The following is a 17,437-nucleotide window of genomic DNA, read 5'->3' on the forward strand; positions in this document are numbered from 1 at the left end:
CAAGGTGGGCCGCCTTAGCCAGACGCTCATGGCACCATTCGATTTTCTTTCCAGATGCTTCAGGACTCCTTTTTTCAATGGTTGCTGAGACAAGTCTAGCACACCTCCAGGGTATGGTTTCCTCCGTCATTTGCTCATGAGATGATTCCGGAATCCACTCAATCATTGGCAGAATTCCGTTCACCTCTACGATATGTACTTGCTGTGAGTTCTCGCTGACAGTATTTTGTCTCTGGGGCATTGAATCACTAGATACGCTGGGATTTATGGGTACACAGCTCGGGTCTGGTGCACTTGGTCTCTCAGTGGTAATGTTCACGTCTGGGCTGGCAGATTTAGTGGGGACGCTAGTGATCTGAGATGCTTTCCATCTTGAGTTTGCTTCATCCGATGCATCATTTGCTCCAGATACGCAGGGCCTGGGCTGAGCAAATAAATGAGGGGACAAAATTATGTTCCTTTCGTCCAAGTAACTGCACTTGTGCCTAACCTTCTGTTTAGCCTCCTGGTAATGATGAAAGGCATTATCATCTGTAAAAAATAAATAAAAAAAAAAACAGTGGTAAATACGTTTTTTTTATGTTTTTGAAACAAGATGATTGTCCTCCTCGGCGCTCTATTTATTTGATGAAAAATACATTAAAACCCATAATACTGTAAAAATATTATTATATTTTATAAACTGTTTTCTATTTAAAATTTTTATTTCTGCAATGCCATTACTCCAGTCTTCAGTGTCACATGAATAATCATTCTAATATGCTAATTTGCTACTCACGAAACTTTTCAAATTATCAATATCTAATGCATTTAAATTTTATTATAAATATTTTTGAGGTCTCTGTGCTTGTTTAAGTTTTTTCCGCTTTCTTTCTTATAATATTTTTTTATATTTCTCTAATTATCTCTATTGACAGGAAGATTTAACATAAAGTTGGTGCTTCTTAGATTATTTGGTGTATTTGATAATAGCAAAATAATGAGTGGAAAATGTGGTATTTTGAGTCAGTGAAAAAACACGATTGACCAAAGTGATCTGAAAGATTTGACTTCCCAACTTGGACTTGAAAACACCATTATCAATCTTATGCAGCTACAGAGAATGATGGGAAATGTAGTTTGGTCACAATTCTGTGTCCCACTGAATCAATTTAAATAATCAATGTTTTCTGGATTTTATCATTGCTACCCAAATATAGACGCACTTAAATACACTACCACTATTTATTATTGTTGCTAACACTTCTAGAAAAGAATAACTGGAAAGGATATTCTGATGATCCATTATCTGCTGGAACACACATGCTGGTAATTTTGAAGTAATCCTATAAACCATTATTAGCTGCTTTAGGGCTGGAGCTAAACTGTGTCATATTGATTTCATACCTGCATTAAAATATGTTGAGAAGATCTAATGTCTGCTTTGGGAACAAGAATGAATCCTCCCAGGATATTTGGGTAAATATAAACATTCCCATTTAGACAGTTTAACAAGGTTATGTCTGTCACATAGATGTTAAACCCTTCTGTTTTCTTGCTCTTGGGTATTTGAGTGTCCATGGGGCTTCATTACAAATGCTGTAAAGTCTGAGCCCTGTTAGGCCGATGATTAATCATAGGTCCGGTTTTTAAATGTCAGGTCTGAGCCCAGCGTGGCCTGGCTCTGATCGATGTCCCACTTTACGGCCATCTTTCAGAGAGCTGCACTGACGCTGTGGGACTCACAATGACTCACCGTTTCCTCCAGAGAAGGTGAGTGATGGAAGGTTTAAATACAAATGTCTTCAACATCTAACCTCTGGAGAGCAGAGAGCGATATATTAGGGCTCCAAAATCCGAGACAAATTTCTATTATTTTTTAAATTAATAAATTGCCATGCTGAAATGTTTCTATGTTTTATAACCTTTGGAATATTGTATTGTTTTTTATTTTTTTGTTCTTCTTTTGCTTTAATGACAAAATCACTCTGCATGAACTCCACAAGTTAAACCCAGCATGACTTGAAAATGATCTAAAAAGAATCTTGTGCTTTAATGAATGCAATAACATCTAAGCATCTGTACAAAGAGTCCAAGTGTGACCAAGAAATCATAAAAAAAAAAAAAAAATCTTATTCTTAAATTGGCCTTTTTTCTTTCTTTCTTTTGTTTTAAATACAAATTTCACTGTGGTCTCAGATTTTAGAGTCCCGCTGTATGTATAATGAGATTGGAGTAAACAACATCTGGCTGAGCTTCTGTATTTGCTCCTGTGAGACATCTGCATATTATGCAGCATGAATGTTAGTATATATATATATATATATATATATATATATATATATATATATATATATATATATATATATATATATATATATATATATATATATATATATATATATATATATATATATTTTTTTTTTTTTTTTTTTTTTTTGAGAATTGGTTTTGTGTGGAAAACCCTCTTAGGAACATGCACTGGGTGTGTTTTATGCAAACTAATAGATGTAGATACACCTTTCCTTATTTAGAATAATCCAGATTCATAACCAATGATGAATGATGACAGGAACACATTTCTGTGTACATGCACCTGATGTGAATTTGTCAGAAATTCAGAGTGAGAACTGTGCACATAAATCCACAATATGTGTGAAATTGTTAATGAACAAGCTCTGATTTTACCATTAAAGGAATAGTTGACCCAAAAATTCTAATTGCTTGAACTGCAGTGAATGGGTGCCATTGGAATGAGAGTCCAAACAGTTGATAAAAAACATTGCAATAATCAACACAACAAGAATTAACATCTTGTTCATTAAAATGTTGCATGTTTGTAATAAATTCATCATAAACATATTTTAAATCATAATCGTTTCCACTAAAAATGTGAATCCTTTATCCAGAATGTTGTTTTCTCCTGTGAAAATGAAATATTACTTTCTTCAGTCATTTTGTCTGAATCAGGAGAGAAATATGCACAGATCAAGCATTGTTACAAGGCAAAACTTATAAACAAATATGTCTGTGCATAGATTTTTAATTGTTAGGACAACAGGTGTTGGCTTTTTTCACTGGAAGAAGCATTATTATTGTTTATGAACTGGTATTTTCCGCAGAAGCAGAGGTTTAATAAAAAAAAAATAAAAAAAATCCCAGAAGTTTTTATTTTAGTTTTTTTTACTTCACAAAACATTGATGGATTGGAGTGGTTTGGATTACCGTTGAATTATTGTGATGCTTTTATCAGCTGTTTGGACTCTCATTCTGATGGCACCCATTCACCGTTGAGCAAGTGATTATATATCCATGCAAAATTTCTCCAAATCTGAGTACATTTTTAGCACATTTTCATTTTTGGGTCGACTGTTCCTTCTTTTTCTCTTTGACAGAGAAAATGTCAATGCAAGAAAGGTCCATTGCAGTGAGTTGGGTTGGTAATCATATCATTTACAATAATTGTATATGGTTTGAGCACATATGACTCAGTACCAGAGTGCTGTTGTGAGTGAAGTGTCAATTGTGCATCTAATAGTCAGTGGTGGTCGTGACTCACACAGTGCTCTTGTTGAGCTCTGACATGCTGCTTGCTTGGCTGCTTGGAAGTTGCTCAGAACATAAATGACATGCTACGTTCATAAAAAAAAAATAGGGTTAAATAAGTTGAACAGAGAGCGATGGTAATGCTGTAAAAATACTGTGAGTATGTGAAACTAGTCTTAAGATGACAAGGGCCCTCTAAACCCAACAAATGAGACGGCTAAGGCTATTTCAGAAATGAACTTTTTGTGTGTATATATAATGTATATATATACATACAAAATAATTTTTCCAACACTAAATTAAGCTGAACTGAATCACAGTATCACAGTTGTTTTTTAATTTACGTGAATGAAGCTGCATAAATGTGTGGCACGTATCCCATTACTCCAAGCCTGGTTATTTTCTTTTTTCGAAAACTGCTTTAGTGTCAAACCAATTCTCACCCTCCAGTCAAAACAATAGTTAAAAGCTCAAACAAACATAATAACCAGTCAAAACAGAAAAACAAGCATCAGGCCTCATGTCCCCTTTGCAGTGAAACCTCTACATGTTGAGTGATTGGCAGGAAGTCATGCCTTCCAGTACAGATACACACCGCGAGGTAATCTTGAGGCATGCTGGGTAGCAAGCTAGACTCGGTAGCACATAAATGTTGAAAGCAACTGTGTAATTACATGCAGGTCGCACACAGGAAAACACCAGCATTGTCCATTATCTCCTCTCCTGCTGCTTGAACTAAACCATGTTTAAGGGAACTCAGTGGGACTGTCACTCAGGACTCTGATTAGGACTCTGATGTGACATTAGAGCTATTTTAGAGAGTATTATTGACTTTTCTTTGGCAGCATTTTATTCCTTTGAGCTAGATTCATTACGATGTAAGCCATTACTTACATAGATTCCCTGACTGAATATGAATTGGTTTGATTGCTTACCACTGATTCCTCCATCCGTATCAGAACATTCCCAAGCACAGCACAGATCCCTCTTCTCACTTTTTCTGTGGAAAAAATGTTGAATGCATACGCATTTAAATGCATAAAAGACCAGAATTTTCAGAATACAACTTTTTAAAGTCTAAAGAAAGAAGTGCAGTACTCGAACATTAGACATGACGTGATGACACTGTTTTCATCTATTTGCAGTAAATGATTGATATTAAATGTGTAATATTCCATAATTAAAATTTATATATATATATTCATCAATTACTATATTGTCCTCCTCATAACTATAACTATATTATTCTATTTTCTATCTATATTCTAATATTTATAATTTTGTACATATCATTTACATGATAGATGGATGGATAGATGATACATCATAAAACTCTTCTGAAAAAGTATCCTGAGCTACTAAAAAGCAACATTTGAGCAGCAAAATGCTAACTGCTAACTGAATTGAACCACAATGAAGTTAAAATAAAAAAAAACAATTTCCACAGAAAGGACTGACAGGAGACTTTTTACACAGATGCAGCTAGTGTTTTGTATTCAGCATTATGGCTGGTGTTGAATTGTTTCTGATATTATGGCAACGGGCAGGACAATAGAAGCTCTTCACTATAGCAAAACAACATCAGTTCAAATGAATGGAGCGTACAATGCTAACAGGTTCCCTGTGTATGTTCCTGCAGCTCATCAAACCTCTCATCTGATAGACAATGACTCTATAGCCCAGGACCAATGAGTCATGGGAGTCCATAATTATTCCTGGCTATTGTTTTCCATTACCATCACTTAATATCAGTGCTACTCATAAGCCACCTCTCCAACATCTCTAAAGCACACTTTTTGTAAAAGCACAATGCAGAGAGTAATTTTCTCTGTTCCAGCCCTGTGTTCGATGCAGCATACAATAGAAATGGCTTGTTTTGACGATGTGAGTACTCTTAATTCCTCCAGCAGATTGCGGTTTACAGCAACAGAGAGAGAGAGAGAGAGAGAGAGAGAGAGAGCAGAGCCGACACGACTGCTTCAAACCCACAGTATAAAGTTTAAATTAAGACAAATTCACATTGTGATATAAACTCAAAATTGGGAGATTTTAAGTTACAATTATATATATATATATATATATATATATATATATATATATATATATATATATATATATATATATATTTTTGTATGAACTGTCCCTTTAAGTGATTTAACATGCAGATCAATATTGAGTATTGTTAAAAGAATAAAATAAGCTAATAACTGTACCTTTTAGTCCTCGGTTTATTTTCCATGAGCTGCATGTTGGGACACGTTTGTCTTGTGGTCTCTACTAAACGCTTTGACATGGTCATGTTCGCACCCAACACCATAATTACACACACGAGACACAACAGTAACCAGGAACTTAAGACACGCTTCAGTAACTGGTCAAGGCCTTCCCACTGCCAACAGCTGATACCTGAACAACACTTACCAAAAACCTCCCTGTATATAGCTGCTTTTAATGTATGTAATGTATTTGATTTCTTCTGAAGAGTGTGAGGAGAAACATCTAAGTCACAGAGAACTCCATTAAGGTTTAAAGCTTTGAAATGGCAGTATTTGAAATCATCCTCTGGCAGTTTCTCTTTAGTCACGCCGAAGTCAAGTGCTTGAAGATTCTGAAAGGAACAGATAGAAGCATGACGAGTGGAAGGAAACTGTGGGCTTCCCTGAGGCTGTTTGATCCATCTGGTCACTCAGGCATGCATGTACTTCCCTTCTCCAAGTCTCCATGAGGAAAGCCCAGAGCAGAGCTGCTTTCTGCTCGAGTCAGGGAGCAGCTGCTGCTGGCAGGGAAAAATTAAAGCGCTGTGGAATAAAATTAATTTGCTTAGCATACTTACTTACTTACCAAATAGTAAATTAATATTGCTGTGGAGACACTGACATATGTGCTTCTGTCAGAGACAATAGTGATTAAGTCTGCTAGTGCAGAGTACTTTAGTAAAAGTGTTGGGTCTTGGATTGGGACAAGTCTGGGCTTGGTTATCCTTTTTTCCATTCCAGGATTCTGGAGTATTCATGTCCACATGGAAGTGGTTCAGGAAGAGATCTGATGGAGAAACTGAATGGATTTGAAAAACTGTGAGATATCAATTATATCAAAATGATGTTTTTCCTAAGCCAAGCAAAAGTAGTGTTGAGTTTGCCAAATTCACAAATTCATCAACTTCAAGGTACAGCTAATGTTTTTGTTTCACCAAGAATAATCTGTTCATAAGAGTCTTTTGTAGGTGAATCAGGTTACTTTGGTTGCATCGTATGCTTTTGATTCACTAAAATGAACCTGTTCAGAAGAGTCACTTATTTGTGAATCAGGCTACATTGGTTGCATTGTATGCTTTTGATTCACCAAAAAGTATCTGTTCATAATAGTAATTAATTTGTGAATCAAGCTACATTGGTTTGCACTGTATGCTTTTGATTCACCAAAAAGAATCTGTTCATAAGAGTAATTTGTTCGTGAATCAGGTTACATTAGCCGCATTTCCACTGTCGGGCCAGTGCGAGCCAGGGCTTAAAGCGGGCCGGGCGGGGCTCATAGCCTCGGGCCAGTAGCACCGAGGCCAGAGTAGCGCAGGGTTTCCACAGTGGAGCTTGAAGCGCCGCTTCACGTCACTAAAACACGCCCTTTACACGCCTCTCAGAACAACGTCATGCAACCTCATAATTTCACTAACAAAGAGAAGTTATCAGAAAACTAAGAAATAAGTCACTGGAACATGCGCGATCACAAAACGAACATGATAAAAGCGGCCGTTTGTTTGCATGCTTTGTTATTCAAATTCAAAAGCATGGATGTTTTAACTATAGAATAAGTGATACATTGATCATAATGATTTAATTTATCAAGACTCAAAATTAATCGCACATAAATACACTTTATATTTTATTTATTTATTTTTAACGCTTATGAAAATAGCCTGCTTATTCAGTAGAGTCTGTTTCTGTTTATTTGTAGTCACAGTGGCCTATACTTCACATTAAGAATGAATGATATCTTTATTTTTATAAAGGATCCCGAACAAAAACATTATTATATTTTTATAATAGGCAACATGAACTAAATTCTCGAGACGAGGCTTGTGATAGATAATATAAGTTAGTAAATACACGATTGTGATAGAGAATAAGAAGCTGACGTCTGATTTCTTCAAGCGGTCATATTTTCCATGTTTAATGTTAATGCCCAGCGTGCATAGTCTTTTACATCACTTATAAATATTTCTGCCCTGTATGGTGATTATAATCCACATTGGATCAAGTTATTTCAAACACTCGCTGCTGACTGAAAGTGAGTTTTGAGCTCAACTTATTTAAATAAAGCGTTTAATGCTGGCGTTATAGCAGCTATCTTTCTGAAATGATCCACAGCGCAGACTCTCCATTTTTATAAAAGCTCCCAAACAAAAATCATTATTATATTTTGATGATATGCAACGTGGAGCTAAACTCACGAAACAAGACGACAGATAAAATGTTACTTAATAAATACACAATTGTGATAGAGAATAAGATGCTGACGTCTGATTTCTCCAAGCGGTCATATTTACCATGGTAATGTTAATGTTTATCGTGCATAGTCTTTTACATCGCTTATAAATATTTCTGCCTTGTTTAGTGATTGTAATCCACATCGGATCAAGTTATTTCAAACACTCGCTGCTGACTAAGAGTGAGTTTTGAGCTCAACTGATTTTAAAAAGTCTTTAATACTGGTGTTAAAGTTGTTTTCTTTATGAAATGATCCGCGCTAACGCTCTCCAGACCAAGGGGCAAGGAACTAAATCGGAAGTTGAAGTCGGGTGGGGGCTGCCATCTTTTAGCAGAACTTCACTTGCGTTAGCATTCCCATTGACTCCCATTCATTTTGGCGTCACTTTGACAGCGAATAACTTTACATTTGAGGCGTTTAAAGACTCTGTTTGTCCATTATTTATTTCTAAAGATACACGACAATGTATAAAGGGCTCCATTACCTTCTATGTTACATTATGGCCCCGTATAAACAGTTTTTATAAAAAATAGGCTAACGATTGCGTCATAACCACTCGGCTCTCTGTCGCATTACCGTACAGACAGGAGGAGAAGCTCGCAGGCAATTAACTTAATATGGCGTACTGGCGTTACATTTTAAAATACTATACAAAATAATTAATCAGAATACTTACTCCTGCTCACTCACGCCAAAGAACTCCCCGCTCGAGCTCGCCGTCTCTGCAAGATTAACGATGGCAGTTTGCACGCACAGCTACTAGAAGATTTACATCTGGCAGACAGGTTGCTGATGTCGTCAAGCCTCGTTTGAGTCTGCGCGTCAGAAACGGAAGTGCTAAAAAAACGCTAAAACCGGGCTTCATTTGTCTCAATTGAGTTCCAATGGGGTCGCTGTGTCCATTTCTTTTACTGTCTATGCTCCAGACACGGAGAAACTCCGCCTTTGTTCGTAACCCCTCCTCTAGCCCCAGCTGGCCCGCTTTGGCCCAAGGATTTCGTCGGGCCGAAAAAACCTGGCCGTTGGCCCCGAGGAAGCCCCGGCGAGGCACGATCAAGCCCCGGAAGTGACAGTGGAAACGCGACTGGCCCTGGCACGCACTAGCACGCCCGGTCCTAGCTCGATAGTGGAAACACGGCTATTGTTTACACTGTAAGAATTTGATTCACCAAAAATAATCTGTTCATAAGAGCCTTTTGTTCGTGAATCAGGTTACTTTGTTTGCACTGTAAGCTTTTGATTCACCATAAATAATCTGTTGATAAGAGTCTTGTTTTTTAATTAAGTTACGTTGTGTTGCAATGTATGCTTTTGATTCCATAAAAATAATCTGCCCATAATAGTCATTAATTTGTTAATCAGGCTACATTGTTTGCACTGTAAGCTTTTAATTCACCAAAAATAATCGGTTCATAAGAGTCTTTTGTTTGTGAATCAGTTTGATTCACCAAAAAGAATCTGTTCATAAGAGTCATTTGTCCGTGAATCAGGTTACATTGTTTGCACTGTATGTTTTTAATTCACCAAAAGAATCTGTTCATAAGAGTCATTTGTCCGTGAATCAGGTTACATTGTTTGCACTGTATGTTTCTGATTCACCAAAAATAATCTGTTCATAATAGTCAATAATTTGTGAATCAGGCTACATTGTTTGGACTGTGTGCTTTGATTCACTAAAAAGAACCCGTTCATAAATCATTTGTGTGTTAATTGGGCTTCAATGGTTGCGCTGTATGCTTTTGATTAAAAGTACCTGTTTGAAGACACCAGAATTAAACCTAATGTACTCCTTATATTTTGCATTTAATGAACTCCTCTAATAAACAAAGTAATAATTTTATGGCACAGAGTCATTTAAAGAGCTCTTTAATGTTTCATGTGATCAAGCTGTGATGGTAACCCAGTTTAGCATCTAACATTCCGGACTGTTTGCTTAATTTCCCTCGAGAGAGAATAAAAACACACACCACAAGACTTCTTTCAATCATCTTTTCAATAACTTTCTTTACAGCTATTCCAAGAATACATCCAAGACATTAACTTCACTACTGATCTGAAAAAGCGGTTTTAAATCAGGTTGCAATTTATTACTTTATGAAATTAGTGCACCGCATTAAATCATATGGAAGAATCTAAAACAATACACTCAATTCACATTAAAAGGCAGCAGGTAAATTCTTTTGATTTATGCACTACAATTACATGTAAACAATTCTGGAATGTCAGCATCTTTAATATATGATTTTTTTTTTTGCATAAAGATGCAGCTTCAGTAACCTGAATGGAATAGCACAATGATGAATTCAGTCCAATGCAAGAAATGCATCCATTCAGAGTGCATTTATATTTATTTATACTCTAATTGACTGGTTTTTGCATCGAGGCAGCTCTGATAAGAGGTAAAAAGCATTTGCATTGATCTGCAAAAGGGCAGGACATATGAAATAGCAAACATCATATGGATAAAATCCTCACTAGAAAGGTCAGATGATGCAATAAAGCCATAATGCGTGCATCTTCATCTTCCAGGAATTGCATTATTTTTTTTTCCATCTCATGTGTTGTATTTATATAATCAAAAATGAAAAATAGATCTCAGTATAAAATATTTGGCAATATAATTTTTTCCCATTATCAAAAGAATTCAAATGTGAGCCGTACAGATGACGGAAAGAAATTCTCCTCTCGATCTCTCTGGTTGAGTGGGTGAATGTTTGAATATGTTTGTACAGGGTGACTATCCCTCTCTTTGGTGCCTCGGTCTCTAAATATGAATCTTGTTGGCTTCTGCAGGAATAAAAGCATCTTTGGTGGTCCCGTTCAGATAAAAGCACCACGAGAGATTAGGAAAAGTCAACATTTCCATTTCCTTCAGCGTCTGTCCTTTGAGAATGCAAGAACGACTCCCATACTGCCAAACACTGTAAGACAACATATACACAAGCAATGTAATAAATAAAATACATGTAATAAATAATTTAAATAAAATAATACATTTAAACTATATAATTCTAAATATACAAATTATACAATACATATATACATATATATATATATATATATATATATATATATATACACACACACACTAATTTTAAAATACATAATCTTAATTGTAATATATATATATATATATATATATATATATATATATATATATATATATATATATATAATTGTATATACACTAATGTACTTCATTATAGTAAATAAACTAATAACTACTAAAATTATGAAAATATGCATTATAATAATATATATTACAGATAATAATATATAATAATAATATATATTATTCATAACAGATGGCAATATTCAATAACAGACCAACGTTCAATAAATATGCAAGCATTATAAATCATTTAAATAAGAGTAAATATATTAGAAATATCAATTTCAAAAATATTAAAATTATATAATAAATAATATTCAATATAAAAAGTATAATTATTCATATATAAAATATACAATATTAATTATAATAAAAAAATAATATACGTTTTTTTTTTTTATTCAATTTATTTTCCCAAGCAAATGCGCGTGCAACACTATCCATATACACCTATTTAACCCCCCCCCCCCTTTTTTTTTTTTTTACATTCTCACATGAGTAAAAACTCTTACTGCAGTGAAATATTGTAGACATTTAAACAGCTTTAAGTGTGAGGCCTGACAAGTGGCTGCCATTTGGTTTCCAATTTCATTCACAAGCTTCGGTCGCTCCTCGTCCTGATCGCCATTTAGGTGTCAAGATTCGAAGCCCTTGATAAATGTCCTCACCGGGACTAGTCAGTCGCCGCCCAGGACCCTAAACACCACAACACCCTCGTCCCAAACTGCTCAGATGCTGCTCGAGAGCGTGTTTCTTAAAGCAGAACCTCTGGAGGACTGTTGGCTGCGACTGACCGACTGTCAAGAGCAGTTAGTCAATACACTCCATCACCACAGGATTCAGACGTGACGTGACCTCGGTAAACCACTTTGGACAGGCCGTGTGTGAGGCCGCTGGACCACAGTCGCCCTCCAAATCACACTAGGACACGGCTATATTTGTCTCAGTTCCAAACAGTGGAGTTAAGGGAAACAGTTGACATCTGGGTCACTCAAGTTCAAGATATTGATTAAGCTGCAGCAGCTGCTCAGGACTTTAGTGTGCTATTCACTTTCATTCACATAAATGCAGGATTGGAATGAAAGCATATGCAAAGAATGAGCATATTTTGCTAAAGTTAGAAGAAATCCAGACTGTGAATTGTAGAATGCAAATAATAGTGATTTTACAATGGTTTAGGGGTAGAAAGCATGTCGCAACGCTGAACTGCTTCAAAAACCACAATCAACATTCAATATATTGAAATAATATTGATTATATAACTAGCATAATTGTGAAAGGAGAAAAATTTATTATACTTATATTAATGTATAAATATAGTAATTCAATTATAATTAATAAAAGAACATTCAATGAGTAACAAAGAAACAATTAAAATATACATAAATATAAATAAATAAAATAATACTAAATATAAAGAGTAATTATGAAACTATAAAATATATAATATCCTAATTCTAATATATAATTATATTATTACAATTGTAATTAATAACAAACATTGATGTTGATTTATATTATTATTAGCGTAATTAGAATAAATGTATTTATATATCTTATATAGTAAATATAGTAGATATTAAATATAATTAAGAAATTAAGTGATTATTATATCAATATTATAATTGATTATAATAAGACATCCAATAACTAAAATAAATTAATATATAACCATTATATATAAATAATTTAAATTACAAATATATTATGATTAGTATAATTAATAAATGTATTATATAAATGCACAAATATTATAATTAAATAAGAATTAAAATCAGACATCAATGTTCAATAAATAAATAAACAAAAACAGAAAAAACCAAACAAATTTCTAATAAAGAAATATACAGTGATTATTATACAAATATTATGATTAAATTATATTTAACAAGACATCAACATTCAATAATTAAAATATAGTAATATATTAATATATTATAATTGGAACAATTAAAATGTATTTACTATTATATGTACAAATATGATATTTAAAGTAGAATTAAAACAGACACCAATGTTCAATAGATAAACAAACAAAAACAGAAAAGTCAAAGGTTTGGAATAATGTTTTTTGTAAACAACAAAATTAAATGTTTTGGGTGAAGTCGCCCTTTTAAAGTGCATCGATTGACCCTCCAAGGTCAAATGAGGACAAGAATAATGAAAATGAAACGGTCTTAGTCAAAGGTGGAAAATGCATTATTCTCATCTCAGCGGAGAATGACTTGTCGGCAATTTTCCCATTTGTTGTGAGAAAATTGAAAAAACTTCAAGCTGAGAATACGGTAAATGTGGAAATGCAAGGGAAAAAAAGAACAGAACGAAGAAAAGTTGAACACAACTAACTTATGAACATGTTCTTCAAGCCTCAGAATCAACAACAGAAGCTGTATTTGCAATGCAGTGCACATGAGGACACAATAAAACTATAATAAAGCAGAAAGGCACAACACAAACCCATTTGACCATTCCAGATCACTGACTGGGTGAGAAACACAAGGCTTGAACACCGTCAGTACCTATTTCAGTAGTCTAGAGAGTCTAAGGGCTTGGTTTGCAACACGTCCCTCTGACACACACTTCCTGATGGACTGGGTCTCTTTAATGACTCTTGTGTTACCAGGAGGATCATTAGCTCTGACGCCAGTCCAACCGCTCGCAGCCAAACCTGCCGCTAATCAGGCAGCGAGGCATGAATAATAACAATAATCAACACAGACACACCTGAGACGTAACTGTGCAGATCAGACGGCAAAAAAACATTCTGTTTGAGCTGCAGGAGGACAGAGACGCGGTCGAAGGGCTTGAGATGTGAATTTTTCAACATCAGTTGCATCAGCTGTAGGTAACGAGGAATGAAGGCTCTGTGCTGGCTGAATTGTATCTAACATTTAATGACAGCTTCCTCATCTTTGCTATCGTTTCGGCTACAGCCTTGTTGCTATGGCATCTCCATGGCAATTCTCTGAAGTTGCCATGTTTTTTTTTTTTGTACTAAGCGGCATGCAAATGTTGAACATCCACCCACACCAATGTGCAGGGTCACACTGTTCCTCATATTAGAGTTTGCATTGTTACAGCTTAATGATGTGTACAGGGAGGTGAAATGCAGGTCGTATGCAAATGTCTTTATGATAGGTAAAAAAAAAAAAAAGCAAGATGTGAAACTGAATTATTATAATTAATATAATTAATATAATATAATATAATTCTGAATAATTAATATTATACAGTAATGTGTTGTTTAGACCTGGAAGCTGATCATAATTTAGTATCATTTAAATATAAGAGTTATATTAAATATATAAATAGAAATAGAAAATATATTTTAATATAAAAATAAAATATAATATTAATAAAAACATAACTAGAAATTGTAATTCAATGTTGTAATTTAATACAATTAAATAATAATTTCGTGTTCCACAGAAGAAAAAGTCATACAGGTTTGGAACAAATAATAATTACCAGCAAATTCTGATAATTATTTGAAAGTTTTGGGTGAGCTATCCCTTTAAAAGTCCACTGGTTGACCCTTCCAGCTTCGAAAATGAACAATGAGAGGTCACAATCTGAGGTGGAAAATGCATGTTTCTCATCTCGGCGGGAATGACTTGTCGGCAATTTTCCCATTTGTCGAGAGAAAACTACTTAAACTGGGAGAATGGTAGAACGGTAGGTCTGACCACATTTTCTAGCCTGGATCTTCTCATATTAACAGATATCCCCAAAGACCAATGCTGGTGAAGTACTCTTACACAAACACATTTTCTTATTCTTCCACCTACTCTGTTTTTTTTTTTTTCCTCACACCTTATTCTCTTTTAGGTCAGTGTTTGACGCTATCAGGCTCTTCCTTCCACATTAAATAAAAATGCCTCTTTGCCTGGAGGTTACATAAAAACACACGTGTGTCTGCAGGGCCCTGTGAACATGCAGTATTCATTTAATTTCTTGCTTTTTAGTTTTAGTCTGTTTTAATGATACCTCAATAACTTTATTTCACAAATTTGAGCACACAATGGCACATATGTTCTCAGAAACTGCACCATGCTCAAAATAAGAACATTAAAGTTTAAATTTAAAGTTTTATTTGTGAAACACGCAACACACCATACTACAGTACTTGTGCACAGTAAAATAATAAATGTGGCGCTCCTGCTGAATTTAACAGTACATTTTCCTTACCATTATTCTGATATCTCAAATGTATTTATAATTCAGCAGGATAGACTAGATTGACTGGAACAACTTGTTTATGGATTAACCATAATTCAACATCTCTAAAACTCTGAAAGTTAAGCATTTCCTCCTTTGCTTCTCATTTTATTTTGTGCTATTGTAAAACACCTTCAACTGTGAGGTCGTGATTTACAGTTTAAGACCGAAAAGCAAAGAAAGAGAGCTTTAAAAAAAGATAAATTAAGGCTTATACGCATCCAATCTAGTGAGCAATGTCAACATTTATAGACTTGGAGTGCAATTACTTGTCAGCAGGGATAAAAATGAGATACTACCACCCTCTGCTGGCACATGTCCAGGGCGGCTGTGCAAATGAATGCAGGCAGATGGCCACATGTATCCGTCTAAAATCTGTTGGCGGTTTGTCCAAGTCTTCAACGGGGATCATTTTTTACCACCTCATACTGTGCGAATGTTTATCTCTCAAATACATCGCTATTTTAAAGCTTGATCAAATTTAGAGCAGTAACAGATGACCTCAAACGGCTTACAGCTTTTATAAAATGGCAACAACAAATCAACAAAGGACACCAAAAAAAGTGAATAATATTTTGGACTAAGCAAACATCTTACCTTTTCATAGTAGCTGACGTTCCTCTCTGCTGTGTCGACGAAGGCTGATCGTAGGTCAGTCCTCATGACCTTTTGCCAGCGGGTCCAGTCACTTTTGAGTGCATTATTTGCCCACTCCAGCCGGTCCTCTGCCTTATCCAGATCATCTCTCATCTGAACACACAAGGATTTGTTGGTTAGCATGGTCCTGTTAGCCTCTGCTGGTAGATGTCATAACTAGACCATCAGGAAACTGAACAGTTTCTTTTTCTATCGAAGGCCATTCACAAGTAGACAAGTATTCAGATAAAGGTTGTTATTTAGAAATATTTTTAAGATGGAAAATCGTGGTCAAGAGTTAGACAGTATTTCTGAATTTAGTAGTAGAAAGGGAGTCATCTAAATTTTAATATCAACTATGCATTCCATTAGTTTTGTTAATTGGTATGTGTCACCTGGCCTCAAAGCAAAATCTAAAGACTATTGTCAGCGTAATTAGTTTCAGGTTTCTTAATGAAATCTCCTTAAGGTAGCATGTACAGGATGAAAGGGAATGGTCCTAGTACTGAGCCTTGCAGTACTACATACTGAAATTGTGATCAATGACACCTCTTTGGTGATAATGGTCAGATAAGTATGATTTGAAACATGCCAATGCAATTCACCTAATGCCAACAAAATTCAACATAAAGCTCCAGAGATGCAACCACAATCGGATGATATAAGTGAGCTGCCTTACTGTGAACTGCTTTATGCTTTTATTTTTAACTTTTTATTCAAAGAATCAGGAAAACATGTAATGGTTTCCACAAAAATATTAAAGGCAGGGTAGGTAAAAAATATATAAAAAACTTTTTTTCCAAATTTGTTTAAACTTTATTTATATATCAATACATAATTAAATGTAAGTACTCTGAAAAGAAAGTATAAAAATCGAGTGTCTGTAGACCTCTCACGACTGTTTTAAAGACAGCTCATTATTTCCATTCACTCCACCCCTCCCTTCTGGGCTCCTTCCAAAGCCACGCTATAGCTATTCATCTTGAGCTAGGCCTATAGATTATTTATCGTCTCTACTACGGCTCGCTAAGTAATGTTATGTTAGCTATATTATGCAGCTACGTGTGCTAATGACACATGCTTCATGAAAAAAATAAACAAAAAAATATGTATGATCAAAATACAAAAATAAAGATTTACCTGTCCAGCAGAAATAAAGCCATCAAGGAGTCACTTTTCAGCCCCTTGAGTTCCCTCAGTTCTCGCATCGCTGGAAAGCCACGCCGATATAACTCACGTTTATTTCTTTGTTATCCAAAGACTTTTTGTTCATTGCCTTTTCTTGTACTGTTACTGTCTTCCTTTTTTTGCCTGGTTTGCCTTCACTAACTGCATAGGCCGGTACTGTGAATTTTGCTTGCTGTTTCTCTACAATTTGGTTTTGGTATTCCTAGATCCGTGCCTCTTGAATTCCTCAAATCAAACGTACGCGCGCAAGTGGGCAGGTCATGTGTGCAAAGT

The 17,437-nt window shown here is 35.0% G+C and overlaps 1 long non-coding RNA gene across 1 annotated transcript; it reads right to left on the bottom strand.

The window, feature by feature from the left end:
- Positions 1 to 10,071: 10,071 nt before the first annotated feature.
- On the bottom strand, positions 10,072 to 16,672 carry LOC113072805 (uncharacterized). The gene is made up of 2 exons (XR_003280339.1): positions 15,938 to 16,672; positions 10,072 to 10,931 (listed from the first exon to the last, which is right to left on the bottom strand). It is a non-coding gene; the product is annotated as an uncharacterized LOC113072805 (long non-coding RNA).
- Positions 16,673 to 17,437: the final 765 nt, after the last annotated feature.

This window comes from Carassius auratus, unplaced genomic scaffold (assembly GCF_003368295.1).
Source record: "Carassius auratus strain Wakin unplaced genomic scaffold, ASM336829v1 scaf_tig00010602, whole genome shotgun sequence".
NCBI classification, from domain to species: Eukaryota; Metazoa; Chordata; class Actinopteri; order Cypriniformes; family Cyprinidae; genus Carassius; species Carassius auratus.